Here is a 16,813-nt window from a genome sequence, read left to right on the forward strand (position 1 = left end):
GTGCTGATGTAAAGTAGACATGTGGGAAATGTTATTTATTAACTATTTTGTGTGACATATCTCTCTGATTTAAGGGCATGGAAATTCAAATTTTGAAAATTGCAAAATTTTCAAAATTTTCGCCAAATTTCCATTTTTTTCACAAATAAACGCAAGTGATATCGAAGAAATTTTACCACAATCATGAAGTATAATATGTCACGAAAAAACAATCTCTGAATCTGGGGGATCCGTTGAAGCGTTCCAGAGTAATTACCTCATAAAGTGACAGTGGTCAGAATTGTAAAAATTGGCAAGGTTATTTACGTGCAAACCACCTTGGGTTGTAAAGGGGTTAAAAACCTTACCGTGTATCAAAGCCACAAACTTCTGTGTGTGAATCAGACATGAGATCTAATGTGATCGAAGATTACAGTCCGGGGAAGACGAGAAACATTCATATAGACGGCCGTTGGAGATGTAGTCAGTGAGAAATCTGGCTAAATATGTTTCTAGAGCCGTAGTAGAAGATGAAGATGTCGTCCTCATCATGAAGTAGTTATTTCTCATGTTACGTGTAATTAATATCTCCTGCAGTATTGCTAATGCCGATTGCAGTGTCGGTAAATGAGACGAGAATTAGCTTTATGGAAGATGAGTCTATGAGAAAGGTATTCAACTGCAGACTCCAAGGAAGAAACTGCTTGTTGTCTGTGGCCTAAAATATGTAGGTTTTATTACTAGATGTAAAGCAGAAAACTAAATACTGTAAAATAATAAATCTCCTCCTATGTTTCCCTTATTATTCACAGTAATTGTATTATTACACAGGATTTTTATGATGTTACATAGGCTCATCATCTTCTCATTCAGGTCTCTACAATATCAGATCCTCTCAGTGAAGATCTTCTATTTAAGAGAATTTTCCTTATGGACCCATCAAAGATGGATATGGATAGAGACAAGATGGCGGAGAGGATATTCCACCTCACCCTAGAGATCCTCTTCCGGCTTACTGGAGAGGTGAGAGATTCTGATGACGTCACATTACATCATTCTTGTCTATGGGAATAACAGATGGACAGAACTGGAGAGGTGAGGACTCTGGAAATGTCTGGAGTGAGATTTATTTATATGTATTTCCATAACCAGGATTACATATTAGTGAAGAAGACCTCTAGTGAGCGCTGTCAGGTCCATGTGTCTGAGGGATGGGCCTCCATCTCACCTCTTCATACATGAGGACATCAATGACCAGAAGATCGTAGAACTCACCTACAAAATGATTGAGCTGCTGACTGGAGAGGTGACGCTGCTGGGAATGCTGGGACATTATACAGTATGAAAGGATCAGGGGGATGACTGTATCATTGTATGTGTCAGGTTCCTATAAGATGTCAGGATGTCACTGTCTATTTCTCCATGGAGGAGTGGGAGTATTTAGAAGGACACAAACATTTGTACAAAGACGTCATGATGGAGGTTCCCCATCCCCTCACATCACCAGGTAATAGACAGGACTAAACACACACGGTCTATAATTATCTGTATGTAAAGAATGAATTCAGTCCCTGTATGTGTTTCCCCCAGATCTATCCAGTAAGAGAACAACACCAGAGAGATGTCCCCTTCCTCTTCTTCCACTGGACTGTAAACAAGAAGATCCCAATGTTCCTCAGGATCATCAGGTAGATGGAGAGAAGGTGTCATGAGATCTCCCCTATAATGTATAAATGACTGTGAAGGTCTTGTGTGAGAACTGTGGAGATGGATTAGAGCTGATCATAGATGTGACTTGTGGGGGTTTCCACTGTTTAGGCACATCAGGGGCTCCCCAAATGCAACATGGCGTCCGCTAATTATTCAAGCAAATTTTACATTCAAAAAGTCAAATGGCGCTCCTTCCCTTCCGAACCCTGCCGTGCGCCAAAACAGTGGTTTTCCCCCACATATGGGGTATGTGCTTACTCAGGAGAAATTGCACAACAAACTGCATGGTGCAATTTCTCCTGTTACCCTTATGAAAATGCAAAAGTGGGGGCTGAAAAACATTTTTGTGGGAAAAATGTGAAAATTTTATTTTTACGGCTCAATGTTATAAACTTCTGTGAAGCACCTGGGGGTTCAAGGTGCTCACCACACATCTAGATAAGTTCCCTGAGGGGTCTAGTTTCCAAAATGGTGTCACTTGTGGGGGGTTTCTACTGTTTAGGCACATCAGGGGCTCCACAAATGCAACATGGCGTCCACTAATTACTCAAGCAAATTTTATATTCAAAAAGTCAAATGGCGCTCCTTCCTTTCCGAACGCTGCCATGCGCCCAAACAGTGGTTTTCCCGCACATATGGGGTATCTACTTACTCAGGAGAAATTGCAGAACAAATTTTGGGGTCCATTTTTTCCTGTCAACTGTGCAAAAAAAATAATAAATTGGGTCTAAAGTAACATTTTTGTGGAAAAAGTTAAATGTTAATTTTTTTCTTCCACGTTCCAAAAATTCCTGTGAAGCACCTGAAGGGTTAATCATCTTCTCATTCAGGTCTCTACAATATCAGATCCTCTCAGTGAAGATCTTCTATTTAAGAGAATTTTCCTTATGGACCCATCAAAGATGGATATGGATAGAGACGAGATAGCGGAGAGGATATTCCACCTCACCGTAGAGATCCTCTTCCGGCTTACTGGAGAGGTGAGAGATTCTGATGACGTCACATTACATCATTCTTATCTATGGGAATAACAGATGGACAGAACTGGAGAGGTGAGGACTCTGAAAATGTCTGTAATGAGATTTATTAATGTCTCTCTCCATAACCAGGATTGCACAGTAGTGAAGTGCTGTCAGGACCCTATGTCTGAGGGATGGGAGAGACCCCTGAGCCCAATCACAGGGCTTCCATCTCACCTCTTCATACATGAGGTCATCAATGACCAGAAGATCATAGAACTCGCCTACAAGATGATTGAGCTGCTGACTGGAGAGGTGACGCTGCTAGGAATGCTGGGACATTATGCAGTATGAAAGGATCAGGGGGATGACTGTATCATTGTATGTGTCAGGTTCCTATAAGATGTCAGGATGTCACTGTCTATTTCTCCATGGAGGAGTAGGAGTATTTAGAAGGACACAAAGATTTGTACAAGGACGTCATGATGGAGGTTCCCCAGCCCCTCACATCACCAGGTAATAGACAGGACTAAATACACACGGCCTATAATTATCTGTATGTAAAGAATGAATTCAGTCCCTGTATGTGTTTCCCCCAGATCTATCCAGTAAGAGAACAACACCAGAGAGATGTCCCCGTCCTCTTCTTCCACAGGACTGTAAACAAGAAGATCCCAATGTTCCTCAGGATCATCAGGTAGATGGAGAGAAGGTGTCATGAGATCTCCCCTATAATATATAAATGACTGTGAAGGTCTTGTGTGAGAACTGTGGAGATGGATTAGAGCTGATCATAGATGGGACTTCTCCATCTGTCTGTGACTTTTACAATATTTGTTTCAGGGTGAAGATCAGACCCATATTAATACTACAGAGACATATGTATGGGGTGATGAGCGGTGTAAAGAAGAGATTCCTACATATGACTACCGAGGTGAGTAGTAATAGCCACTAAGTACTGAGAAGTGACAGATTCTTCTCTGTCACCGGCTGTGGCTGCTTTATCGGTGATGTAGTCCGACTGTATCAGTCGTGTGATCACCATTTTACCGCTAGACCACAACATTCTCCTCCATCCGAAAATGTTCAAATTACTTTGTGAATTGGGAAAGCCCTTTTCTAGAGAACTTACAACCTGGAGGATCCACCTACTCCCTGGGATTAGATGACCCTGACCGTTACCTTCCCAGATCTGTAAAATGCAAAGCCAAATGACAGGGTACGTAGAATGTGCTGCCAAGTGAGAAAATCACTTGAAGAAAAATTATAATGGGCCTCTGAGAGAAAGCGAAGGGTGATGATGCTGTTGGCTTCCTAGATCCGTGATATCTTATTGGATGAATCTACCTTCTCTCCCTTATGTGTTGCTGAATATGCTCATATGGTCCCTACAAGACCAGGTCCAGTCTTTCTGGCCAAACGTCACTTTTATGATCAACAACATTAAATGTGCAGTGAGGGCCAAGTGTGAATTTCTGTACAATAACAGCAGAGTTTCCCTTTATCCTGAATTTTAAATATTTTTTAAAACCAACTAACTTCAAACAGGATCGTGATAAACTATACAAAAAAAAATTACACCTGTGCCATGATATATCTCTAAGCTGTGCGTGGCTGATGGCTGTAATATACATTTATTCACGCCTGCAGGAGATGTGTTGGCATGGCTCGAGCCCTGGTTTCATGGATTCACTCCACGTCATAAATTCCATTATGTTTTCAATCCTAAGGAATTCAGATTACTGCACAATCTCTCCTGAAATGGGGGCGCTAATACTTTCTCTACTCTTCTGGTCAGGACTCATAGTAGCTCCAATGGTCCACCATAAATGAGTGCAACTCCCATTTAGTCTTGATGCTCTCCTCTCATACATAAGTTCTTATTGCAGATGTAGCATATTTTTTTTTATTCTGTCTATTTGTTTTGTGGGATTATCCTGCCTCACTTATGTGAGTCTGCAACTCCCTGGTAGTCTTTAAAAGAAGGTCTCCATTGTCTCTTCCAAATGCCCAAGGTCTAACTTTACAGGCTGTTCTGTGGTGTTAGATGGGAAGAAGAATAATCAGGTAGCCGGGTCAGAACCAGAAGAGCAGAGAAAATACAAAATCAGAAGACACAAGAGTAGTCACTAAACTGTCCGAGATCACAACAGAAGCAAATACACAAGCCGGGAGCTGAGCACAGAGGACTGAACCAGAGGAGAACAAGGCTGTATCTGGCAGCTTCCGGCAATATGCTTCCAGCTTTAGTAGGGTGTGGTGCTTTCCAAATGGCTGAATCAGAGAGCAGACTACTTCAGATGGACAGCACACAACCCATACTGCCAGACTGGATGGTACTACAGGTCCCAGGCACCCTGACCAGAGTCTGTACCGCCCACAGCTTCTGGTTCCGACATCTCCTCCATTACCAGCGCCGCCTGCTGAATGCATAAGGCGGCTCCTGGTGAGAGAAGCAAACGTTGCAGGAGCAGATCCCAAAGGAGATGGGACACACCATTTGCAGAAGCCCTAATGTGACAAAATGTCAGAAAACCAGAGCAGTAGAAATCCCCATAATGCGACTCCATTTTGGAAATTGTAACCCTCAGTGAATTAATCTATAGGAGCAGTGACTACTTTGACTCCACATTCTCTTACTATAAATTAGCATACAGTGGATGTTGGAGAGTGAAAATTGCACATTTGCCATTTTACTGCCCAACACATAGTGCCCAGATTGTGCTCCAGGAGACACACAGCGTAAATTAAGTGGGATCTCCTCACTGTACAACCCCTGGCAAAAATTATGGAATCACCGTGCTCGGAGGATGTTCATTCAGTTGTTTAATGTTTTTTGAAAAAAAGCAGATCACAGACATGGCACAAAACTAAAGTCATTTCAAATGGCAACTTTAGAGCTTTAAGATACATTAAAAGAAATCAAGATTAAAAATGTGGTACTCAGTAAGGGTAATTTTTTTCAGACCAAGCAGAGGGAAAAAATTATGGAATCACTCAATTCTGAGGAAAAAAATCTGGAATCATGAAAAACTAACACACAAAAAAGCACTCCAATACATCACTAGTATTTTATTGCACCACCTCTGGCTTTAATAACAGCTTGCAGTCTCTGAGGCATGGACTTAATGAGTGACAAACAGTACTCTTCATCAATCTGGCTCCAACTTTCTCTGATTGCTGTTGCCAGATCAGCTTTGCAGGTTGGAGCCTTGTCATGGACTATTTTCTTCAACTTCCACCAAAGATTTTCAATTGGATTGAGATCCGGACTATTTGCAGGCCATGACATTGACCTTATGTGTCTTCTTTCAAGGAATGTTTTCACAGTTTTTGCTCTATGGCAGGATGCATTATCATCTTGCAAAATGATGTCATCATCCCCAAACATTCTTTCAATTGATGAGATAAGAAAACTGTCCAAAATATCAATGTAAACTTGGGCATTTATTGAAGCTGTAATGACAGCCATCTCCCCAGTGCCTTTACCTGACATGCAGCCCCATATCATCAATGACAAACAACAACCTTGCACAGGCACCTCCATTTTGGAGGAGGTGCCTTATATAGGGGAAGTCCTCCGGCCATTGGCCGGGGACTCTTTAGGACTGCGCGCGAGGCCCCTTTAAGAGAGATGGAGCGTGCGCGCCCTAAGCTCAGTGCCCAGGAAGCTGCGCGCACCAGCAGCAGCAGGGGAGCAGGAGGACGCCGGACCGGGACCGCGGCGGTAAGGGGGTGCTACAATCACCTTGCCCAATGCAGATTCGTGATTCATCACTGAATATGACTGTCATCCAGTCATCTACAGTCCACGATTGCTTTTCCTTACCCCATTGTAACCTTGTTTTTTTCTTTTTAGGTGTTAATGATGGCTTATGTTTAGCTTTTCTGTATGTAAATCCCATTTCCTTTAGGCAGTTTCTTACAGTTCGGTCACAGACATTGACTCCAGTTTCCTCCCATTCGTACCTCATTTGTTTTGTTGTGCATTTCCTGTTTTGGAGAAATATTGCTTTAAGTTTCTGGTCTTGACGCTTTGATGTCTTCCTTGGTCTACCAGTATGTTTGCCTTAACAACCTTCCCATGTTTGTATTTCGTCCAGATTTTAGACACAGCTGACTGTGAGCAACCAACATCTTTTGCAACATTGCGTGATGATTTAACTTCTTTTAAGAGTTTGATAATCCTCTCCTTTATTTTAATTGACATCTCTCATGTTGGAGCCATGATTCATGTCAGTCCACTTGGTGCAACAGCTCTCCAAGGTGTGATCACTCCTTTTTAGATGCAAACTAACGAGCAGATCTAATTTGATGCAGGTGTTAGTTTTGGAAATGGAAATTGACAGCGTGATTCCATAATTTTTTCCTCAGAATTGAGTGATTCCATAATTTTTTCCCTCTGCTTGGTCTGAAAAAAATTACCCTTACTGAGTACCACATTTTTAATCTTGATTTCTTTTAGTGTTTCTTAAAGCCCTAAAGTTGCCATTTGAAATGACTTTAGTTTTGTGCCATGTCTGTGATCTGCTTTTTTTCAACAACATTAAACAACTGAATGAACATCCTCCGAGCCCGGTGATTCCATAATTTTTGCCAGGGGTTGTAGTAATGCCAAATACATGGATGCTAAATGTGGTTTGGGCACACTGCAAGGCTCAGAAGTGAGAGGGAGATTTGACTTTGGGAGGGTGGATATTACTGTATTGGTTTATGGAAGCCATGTTGCTTTTCAAGAGCCTTTGAGACACTAATAATGTGGAAACCTCTGTTTTTCCACTGACAGATGATGGACCTGAGTGGGGGCTTGTTTTTTTGTGAGAGGAGTAGAAGTTTTTATTGGTATTATTTTCACCTACATAACATTGTTTGGTGACTTTTTATTCCATATTTGGGAGGCAGAATGAACAAACAGTTGGACACCATGCTCTACTGGTTCATCCTATGAGGTTTTATTAGACTGTGACCTGTCATTGTCTTGGTGAATAGTTCAGTTTTTTACATACTGTAGCTTACAATTTTTACAGACAGTTTAAGTAGAAATGCTCAAAAATATAAAACTCAAGGATATTTTATTCAAAAGTAATAATTGGTTTTATTCTTAGCAGATGACTGTACCAGGAAATCAGAGGGACAGCTGACATCTTCAATTTTTAAATCAGATGATCTTGAGATCCCACAGGATACAATTGAAATGAATGCCATTACTCCAGATATACCATCATCCCTTCACAGCAAAGATCTGTCATCTGATCCTTTGAAACAGGTCCTGTCTTCTGATTCATTACCGACTACTAAGGAAAATCAAAGTCACAAAATAAGCATTAAAAAGCGAACTGCTTCTAAAGCAAAGAAGCCATTATCACATTCAGAATATGGAAATAGTTTTCCCCTTGAAAAATCTTTTCTTAAACATCAAAAAATCCACACAGAAGAGAATAGATTTTCTTTTTCCAAGTGTAGGAAAAGTCTTAACCAGAAATCAGATCTTGTTAGTCACCAGAGAACTCACACAGTGGAGAAGCCATTTTCATGTTCAGAATGTGGGAAATGTTTTAACCGGAAAGCGCATCTTGATAGCCACCAGAGAACCCACACAGGGGAGAAGCCTTTTTCCTGTTCAGAATGTGGGAAATGTTTTAACCGGAAAGCGCATCTTGATAGCCACCAGAGAACCCACAGAGGGGAGAAGCCTTTTTCCTGTTCAGAATGTGGGAAACGTTTTAAACAGAAATCCGATCTTGCTATTCACCAGAGAACGCACACAGGGGAGAAGCCTTTTTCTTGTTCAGAATGTGGGAAATGTTTTAACCGGAAATCAGTTTTTGTTAGTCACCAGAGAACCCACACAGGGGAGAAGCCTTTTTCCTGTTCAGAATGTGGGAAACGTTTTAAACAGAAATCAGATCTTGCTATTCACCAGGTAACGCACACAGGGGAGAAGCCTTTTTCTTGTTCAGAATGTGGTAAATATTTTAACCATAAATGGAATCTTATGATACACCAAAGAACTCACACAGGGGAGAAGCCTTTTTCCTGTTCAGAATGTGGGAAATATTTTAACCATAAATGGAATCTTATGATACACCAAAGAACTCACACAGGGGAGAAGCCGTATTCATGTTCAGAATGTGGGAAATGTTTTAACCAGAAATCAGATTTGGTTAAGCACCAGAGAACCCACACAGAGACGAAGCCTTTTTCCTGTTCAGAATGTGGGAAATATTTTAACCATAAATGGAATCTTATGATACACCAAAGAAGTCACACAGGGGAGAAGCCTTTTTCCTGTTCAGAATGTGGGAAATGTTTTAACCAGAAATCAGATTTGGTTAAGCACCAGAGAACTCACACAGGGGAGAAGCCTTTTTCATGTTCAGAATGTGCAAAATGTTTTAACCAGAAATCAGATTTGGTTACGCACCAGAGAAACCACACAGGGGAGAAGCCTTTTTCCTGTTCAGAATGTGGGAAATATTTTAACCATAAATGGAATCTTATGATACACCAAAGAACTCACACTGGGGAGAAGCCATATTCATGTTCAGAATGTGGGAAATGTTTTAGCCAGAAATCAGATTTGGTTAAGCACAAGAGAACTCACACAGGGGAGAAGCCTTTTTCCTGTTCAGAATGTGGAAAATGTTTTGTGAAGAGATCCTCTCTTCTTAGTCACCAGAGCAGTCACGCAGGAGAGAAGCCTTTTTCATGTTCTTAATGTGGGAAATGTTTTACACTATAATCAACTCTTAATAAACATCAGCTTAATAAACATCAGAGTGTCTTGGATGCTGTGACTGACACCTCAGTCGTCCATTCTGGTGCAGGGGTGTGCTCAGCTGTCGATGCTTTGATGGACAGCTCAGCTGTCCAATCTGGGTCTGAGAGGTGCTGAGCTTCTTTCAGGTGTTCCCTGTTCCAGGTGATTACCCAGTTACTTAGCTGAGCTGTTATTCTCAGACCTCTGCCAGACTTACCATCTGCTCAGTGGTTTGTCTTGTATTTCAATGCTCTGATTGTTTATCCTTTGCTGTCTGACCTTGGACGTAGTTCTGACAATTTCTTTGTCTAGCCTATTTGCTCTGATCCGCTATCTTCCTGGTATTATGACCTCAGATCATGACTTGACTTCACCTTTGTCTTTTCACTTTAGTTTTCTATGTGCTTTCTTGGTATCTGACCTCAGAATGTTTGACTACCGTGTCTCACTGCCTGTCCATGAGTGACATTACGTCTGGCCGATACTTTTTTTTCCCCACCAATGGATCCAGTTTGTACACTCTGTGATCACGTGGCAAATTTGACCCAGATGGTCCAGGATCTGGCCCAAACCAGTAGTATGTGGAAAGGAAAGAAAAGTGGAAAATCCGTGCTGCTAGTAGATAACAGTAAATCCAGTTCCACACTAGAATAATATATATATTTTTTTATTGTCTAAGCGTTTTGAAGTAGCATACTAGCGACTCATGACAAATAAACATATGCCAAGTGACAGAACGCAGCCATATACAGTATATACACTGGTGAATTTGAAAAAATGTGGAGCCAAAAAAGAACACATGATATGTGAAAGTTCATCTTGGGCAGTTTAACATTGTAAATAATTTAAGACGAAATGATAAAAGATTTCAAAATATATAATTACATATTGTTTATAAGATGAATGAAGTTGAGAAAATAATAATAAAATGCATGTGATAAGTTTCATCCAAAAATAAATATAGCATGATGTAAAAATATCAGTAAGTAAGTCGGACTAGAAGTCACAGAATCAAAGTATCAAAATTTGTGTGAGTGATGTGATGTTGGCGTGCCACGGAGAAGAGTGAATGAACCAGAGGATTAAAAAAGAAGGGGGGTTGGGATGTATAGAACCTATTGATGAGCGAGCAATAAAATGGACGGGTGCTCATTGCTTGGGTCAGGCAAATCATAATGCTTGGGCGCTCGACCCGAGCAACGAGCCCAATGTAAGTCAATGGGAAACTCGAGTATTTTTCTGGCGGTCCCCCCCCCTCCCCCAGAGGTCTGGAGGGGGCCTAAAAATTGGTCAAATCGATGGGAACAGTGCTCAAATGATATGGGAACAGCATGAGCATCTCTGACTCCCGGGCTACTGCTGTGAACAATGTTGTCAGAGTATTGCGTCACTTTTACAGACTCACAATAAAACATACAAAAATGAAGCCAAAATGGATTTTCCTGGAAAAAATGTAAAGGAACATTCTTTCTAGGGTAATGACTTGTATATAAGGCAAAATAAATAACCAAAAACAAAAATGCTCCTCGACACCTTGGGCTATGTTTACACGTACTGTTTTTGATGCGTTTTTCACTTTTTGCCTTCAACGGTGAAAAATATATTCACCGGTAAATGTAATTTTAACATTTTACTACCTTATCTGGTCATGTAGTGTGTGAGACATGATCAGACACATCCTGTTTCATTTATGAAGGAGGGACTGTGAAAGTCACAAAGCCTATTTTCACAAGGCCATCAGCCGGCCTTTACTATTGTTAGAGGGCCAGCAGTCGTCCCTCACTATTGTTAGAGGGCCATCAGCCAGCTATGCTTTGTTGTTCCCATTATTAAGGAGTGGGTCTGCTATAGTGGTAATGCCCATGCTGTGACTGCAAGGGCTGCCAAAAATTGGACGCACTCAAATACCCCTTTAAAGAGACGTAGAGGAGGTCTTCATTAAAAAAATTGTTCCTATGGGCATCATAAACAACACCCTTAAGAAAAATTATGTGGGTGTTGCATCACGTTCAACCTGGTGATATGGTGGTGGAGAAGGAGGAGGACAACAGAAAATGGACAAAATCAGGAAGCGAATACCCATGTCTGGGTGTGTAGAGGTGCATGGGAGTAGACCTCAAAAAAACACTGCTATCATCCGGTGGTGTTGAGAAGTCCGTCCCAATCCAGCTTTTGTTCATTTTTATAAGAGGTAGCCTGTCAGCATTTTCAGTTGAAAAACAGATGTGCCTATCAGTTATAATGCCTCCGGCGGCACTAAAAACCCGCTCTGACAAAACGTTAGCGGCAGGGCAGGCCAAGACCTCCAAGGCGTAGAGAGCAAGTTCATGCCACGTGTCCAGCTTGGATACCCAATAATTATAAGGCACAGAGGAATCAAGGAGTAGGTTGGTACGTTCGGCAAGGTACTCCTTAAGCATCTTCCAAAAATGTTTCCTCCTTTGTCAGAGTACCCCGCGCATCAGGACTTGGGCGCTGGGAGGGTCTGAGAAAACTGTCCCACCCCTTTGACATTGTTCCCCTGCCTCTGCTGGATTGGATTTGTGTCTCTCTCTCCTGTACTCCTTGGATGTCCAACGAACTGTGACGTCTGCCCCCAGCGTTTTCAGATAGCAATTTTTTTAATAATTCCTCAACAAGGGCCTTCTGGTACTGCAACATTCTATTACACCTCTCCGCCACAGGAAGGAGAGTTAGAAAGTTCTCCTTGTAGCGTGGGCCTTGAAGTGTGGCCAACCTGTAATTACTGTCATCCAAAATGCATACAACGTAAAGGGTCACGGGAAAGGCAGCGGAACATAAACTCAGCCATGTGTGCCAGACTGCCAACAGGCAAGACTTCACTGTCCTGACCAAAAGGACGACTGTCCATGTTCTCCGCCTCCTCCTGGTCCTCCTCCTCATTCTCCCTCTCCTCAGGCCATCCACGCTGAACAGACTATATGAATGTTGTGTGGGTATTACCATCTGTAGCGCAAGAAACCAGCTCCTGTTCCGCCTCCTTTTCCTCCTCATTATCACCCAATCTGCACTGAGATGAGGCTGGTTGTGTGGCATCACCCTGCACAGTTCCTTGCTCCATCTCATCGTGCTCCGCCTGCAATGCCTCCTTTTTAATTGTGAGCAGCGAGCGTTTCAGTAGACAGAGAAGCGGGATGGTGATGCTAATTATGGCATCATCGCCGCTCACCATCTTGGTGGAGTCCTCAAAGTTTTGGAGGATGGCACAGATGTCAGACATCCATGTCCACTCATCAGCTCTTATGTGCGGAGGCTGACCTGAATATCGACGGGCGTGTTGAAGCTGGTACTCAGCAACTGCCCTCTGCAGCTCACAAATCCTTCTCCACATATGCAAGGTTGAGTGAGTATGTTCTATTAACCCTTTCGCCAAGTATGCTTGGGCCGAGCTCCGAGTATTTACAGTTGCTCGGTGATGTGTTTGAATCGCTCTCGTGTGCATGATTTGCAACTGTTTGACAGTTTTACTACATGTAAGGAATGTCTATTTCTTACACATTCTTCACATGTAATAAAGCTGTCAAACAGTTGCAAATCATGCACACGGGAGCGATTCAAACATATCACCGAGCAGCTGTAAATACTCGGAGCTCGGCCTGAGAATACTCGGAACAGAACATACTCAACACTAGTGGTGACATCGCACACCAGTTGGGTGAGCTGGAAGCTGCAACGCTGCTGAAGCACGTTCCCGCCATTGCAGTGCTCACTGCTTATCCACAACGTTAGTTTATACGGTTTATTTTGTGCAATCTGTTGTACTGATGAAGGTCTCTTGACTGAAATGTCTTCACTTGTTGGATTGCAGCACTTTAAATAAATATATTCATAATATTCTTTGATTCACTACGAGTGAAAAGTCTTTTTCTACAGTTTTCAAGGGATTGGATCCTACTTGTGCACCATACATAGGAGTGCCATGGTACCACTTTACTGCCAATAGAAGGCTGACATGAACCCCAACCCTATTATCCCACTTGCCATCGCTACATGGCAGTGGGAACAGCGGAGGCTAAGTGCCAGATTTGGCGCATCTTGTGGATGCGCCTTTTCTGGGGCAGATGAGAGCTGATGTTATTAGCCTCGGGGGGGGGCTAGTATCCATCGCCCCTTCCCTGGCTATTAATATCGGCCCACAGCTGTCTGTTTTGCCTTTACTGGTTAGATTTTATAGCGGGAGCCTACCTCAATTTTTTTTCTGGGGTCCCCCTGTAAACTATGTATCTATTATCCATTTATCTATTAATCTATTATCTATCTAGCAGTCTATCTATCATCTATATATCTATTACTTATCTATCTATATAACTATCTATCCATCTACTGATAGACTGATAGATAATAGATAGATAGATATATGGATAGATAGATATCTAGATGGATATATGGATGGATAGATAGATATCCAAAAAGAGAATGGAGGCAGCACACAAACGGATGATGAAAAAATTGTCTTTTAATAGCCCATGTGGCTGTAGCAACATTTTGGTCCAAAGATGTGGACCTTTCTCAAGCAATGTGAAAGTACAATGTGCAGAGTATTTAAGCCTGCTTAATCACACAAATTGATTGGCAGTAATTAATATAGCATATACATTTTAGATATGATACAAATACCATCAATACATCATTTATCATGATTCATATAATATGTGCAATATATAAAGTGCATAAGTGCTAAAGAGACAAAAAAAGTTCAGATCATCATTATAAAAACCATTTCTACTAGTAATTGATCACCAGCTGTACATATTTAAAAAGCCACATGACTCACTCCATAATGTAAACATGAGAAGCGCCGAAATCTCGGCGTCCCCGCTATCTCTATTGCGCATGTCTGGAAGTAATATAATGGTTCTGGAGTGCAATTGCGTTCCAAAGACCGGAAATGCCGGCGCCGTGATAGAAACCCATACAAAACTGACCACGCATACGCGAGAAGGCGCAGACACGTCCCACTCTGCGGTCAAAGGCAGACTCATAACCTGGGCATCCATGTTTATTAAGGGCAGCTCGCCCACATCTTGCTACATCAGAGCGCAATACGCATATATATACATTATACAGCTGTAGGGGACACAGCACTACAGTGCTCATTGTGACAGAGTCTTACACTCATTTAAAGGTAGGAGTTACAGATATTTATGCCTGAGAGGCATGGGAACGCCCCTCATTAGCTGGGGATGGCAACCCAGTGGCCTTACTGGGATGGGAGAAAGGTACCCATAAGGCAGTGGTGGGCAATTAATTTTCCCGAGGGGCCACATGAGAGACCGTGACTGTTGGGGAGGGCCGAACCAATAGGCTGAAATTAATTCTGCTCAATATTAATATTAACATGAGCATGAGCCCCACACAGCCTCCCCATGTCCAGCATGAGCCCCACAAAGCCCCCCATGTCCAGCATGAGCCCCACACAGCCCCCCCATGTCCAGCATGAGCCCCACACAGCCCCCAAGTCCAGCATGAGCCCCACACAGCCCCCCCATGTCCAGCATGAGCCCCACACAGCCCCCCCCATGTCCAGTATGAGCCACACACAGTCCTCCCGTGTCCAGCATGAGCACCACACAGCTCTCCTGTGTCCACCATGAGCTCCACACAGCTCTCCTGTGTCCACCATGAGCTCCACACAGCCCCCCCATGTCCAGCATGAGCCCCACACAGCCCTCCGGTGTCCAGCATGAGCCATACACAGCCCCCCATGTCTAGCATCAGCCCCACACAGCCTCCCATGTCCAGCATGAGCCCCACACAGCCCTCCCATGTCCAGTATGTGCCCCAGAGAGTCCTCCCGTGTCCAGCATGAGCACCACACAGCTCTCCTGTGTCCACCATGAGCCCCACACAGCCCCCTATGTCCAGCATGAGCCCCACACAGCCCTCCCGTGTCCAGCATGAGCCATACACAGCCCCCCATGTCCAGCATGAGCCCCACACAGCCCTCCCAAGTCCAGCATGTGCACCACCCACCCCCCCATGTCCAGTATGAGAGCTCGAGAGCCTCCTCATGTCCAGCATGACAGTCCTTCCAAGTGTCCAGCATGACAGACCCCCAGTGTCCAGCATTAAAGCCCCCCAGTGTCTAGCATTAAAGCCCCCCATGTCCAGCATGAGAGCCCCCCCTGTGTCCAGCCTGACAGCCCTCCCTAGTGTCCAGCATGAGAGCCCCTCTGTGTCCAGCATGACAACCCTCCCTAGTGTCCAGCATGAGAGCCCCTCTGTGTCCAGCATGACAACCCTCCCTAGTGTCCAGCATGAGAGCCCCCATGTGTCCAGCATGACAGCCCTCCCTAGTGTCCAGCATGAGAGCCCCCCCTGTGTCCAGCATGAGAGCCCCCCTGCGTCCAGCATGAGAGCCCCCCTGTGTCCAGCATGAGACCCCCCCTGTGTCCAGCATGAGAGACCCCCCTGTGTCCAGCATGAGAGCCCCCCCTGTGTCCAGCATGAGAGCCCCCCCTGTGTCCAGCATGAGAGCCCCCCCTGTGTCCAGCATGAGAGCCCCACTATGTACAGCATGAGAGCCCCCCTGTGTCCAGCATGAGAGCCCCCCCTGTGTCCAGCATTAAAGCATCTCTTGTGTCCAGCATTAAAGCCCCCGTGTCCAGCATCAAAGCAAAGCCGTCCCTGTGTCCAGCATTAAAGCCCCCCCTGTGTCCAGCATATACTTACTTCACTCCCCGTTTCCCTACGCTCCTGTCTCTGATGCACTGACTCTCCACAGTGTGCAGGCTGATGCCATTGTGTCAGCTGTTTCTAACGCTGATTGGTGGAAGAGGGAAGTGGCGGCCCCTCCTCCACCAATGCATTCACCGCGGATTGAGACCACGGATTGAGACAGCGGTGACGGTGTGCAGGCGGGCAGTGACGGCGAGCGGTGACGGCGTGCGGTGCAGTGTGGCCCGTGGGCCACTGTTATCAGCCCTTCGGCTGTCTCGGTCCGCGGGCCGGACTGGAACAGCCAGAGGGCCAGATGTGGCCCGCGGGCCGCACGTTGCCCAGATCTGCCATAAGGGCACCAGTCTCAACCCCCCCATTACACAGGCTACCTCATAGACTGTAAGCTTGATAGCAGGGCCCTCACTCCTTTCGATATGAGATATGCTTATTCTGTATTGTCTGTATAAGTCCCCCCTAAAATTTGTAAAGTGCTGCAGAATATGTTGGCGCTATAAAAATAAAAAATTATTACTATTATTACCTACTGGTCCATATACTCCCATAGATAATTGTGTAGCAACCCCTCGGTACATTGTAAATAAAGGATTTATCACATGGAGCCCAATTCATATCTTTTATCATCATATTCGTATACAAACATTGCGCCATTTTAGATGAAAACTATCAATTTTAATAAGGATGAATCATGTTCTCAAACATAAGA

The 16,813-nt window shown here is 43.8% G+C and overlaps 1 pseudogene; it reads left to right on the forward strand.

Annotated features, from left to right (window-relative positions):
• Nucleotides 1-894: 894 nt before the first annotated feature.
• LOC141194452 (uncharacterized) lies at nt 895-10,699 on the forward strand (annotated as a pseudogene).
• Nucleotides 10,700-16,813: the final 6,114 nt, after the last annotated feature.

The sequence above is a fragment of the Phyllobates terribilis genome, unplaced genomic scaffold (genome assembly GCF_046119375.1).
Source record: "Phyllobates terribilis strain yellow unplaced genomic scaffold, ASM4611937v1 Scaffold_71__1_contigs__length_7168151, whole genome shotgun sequence".
Lineage (NCBI taxonomy): Eukaryota > Metazoa > Chordata > Amphibia > Anura > Dendrobatidae > Phyllobates > Phyllobates terribilis.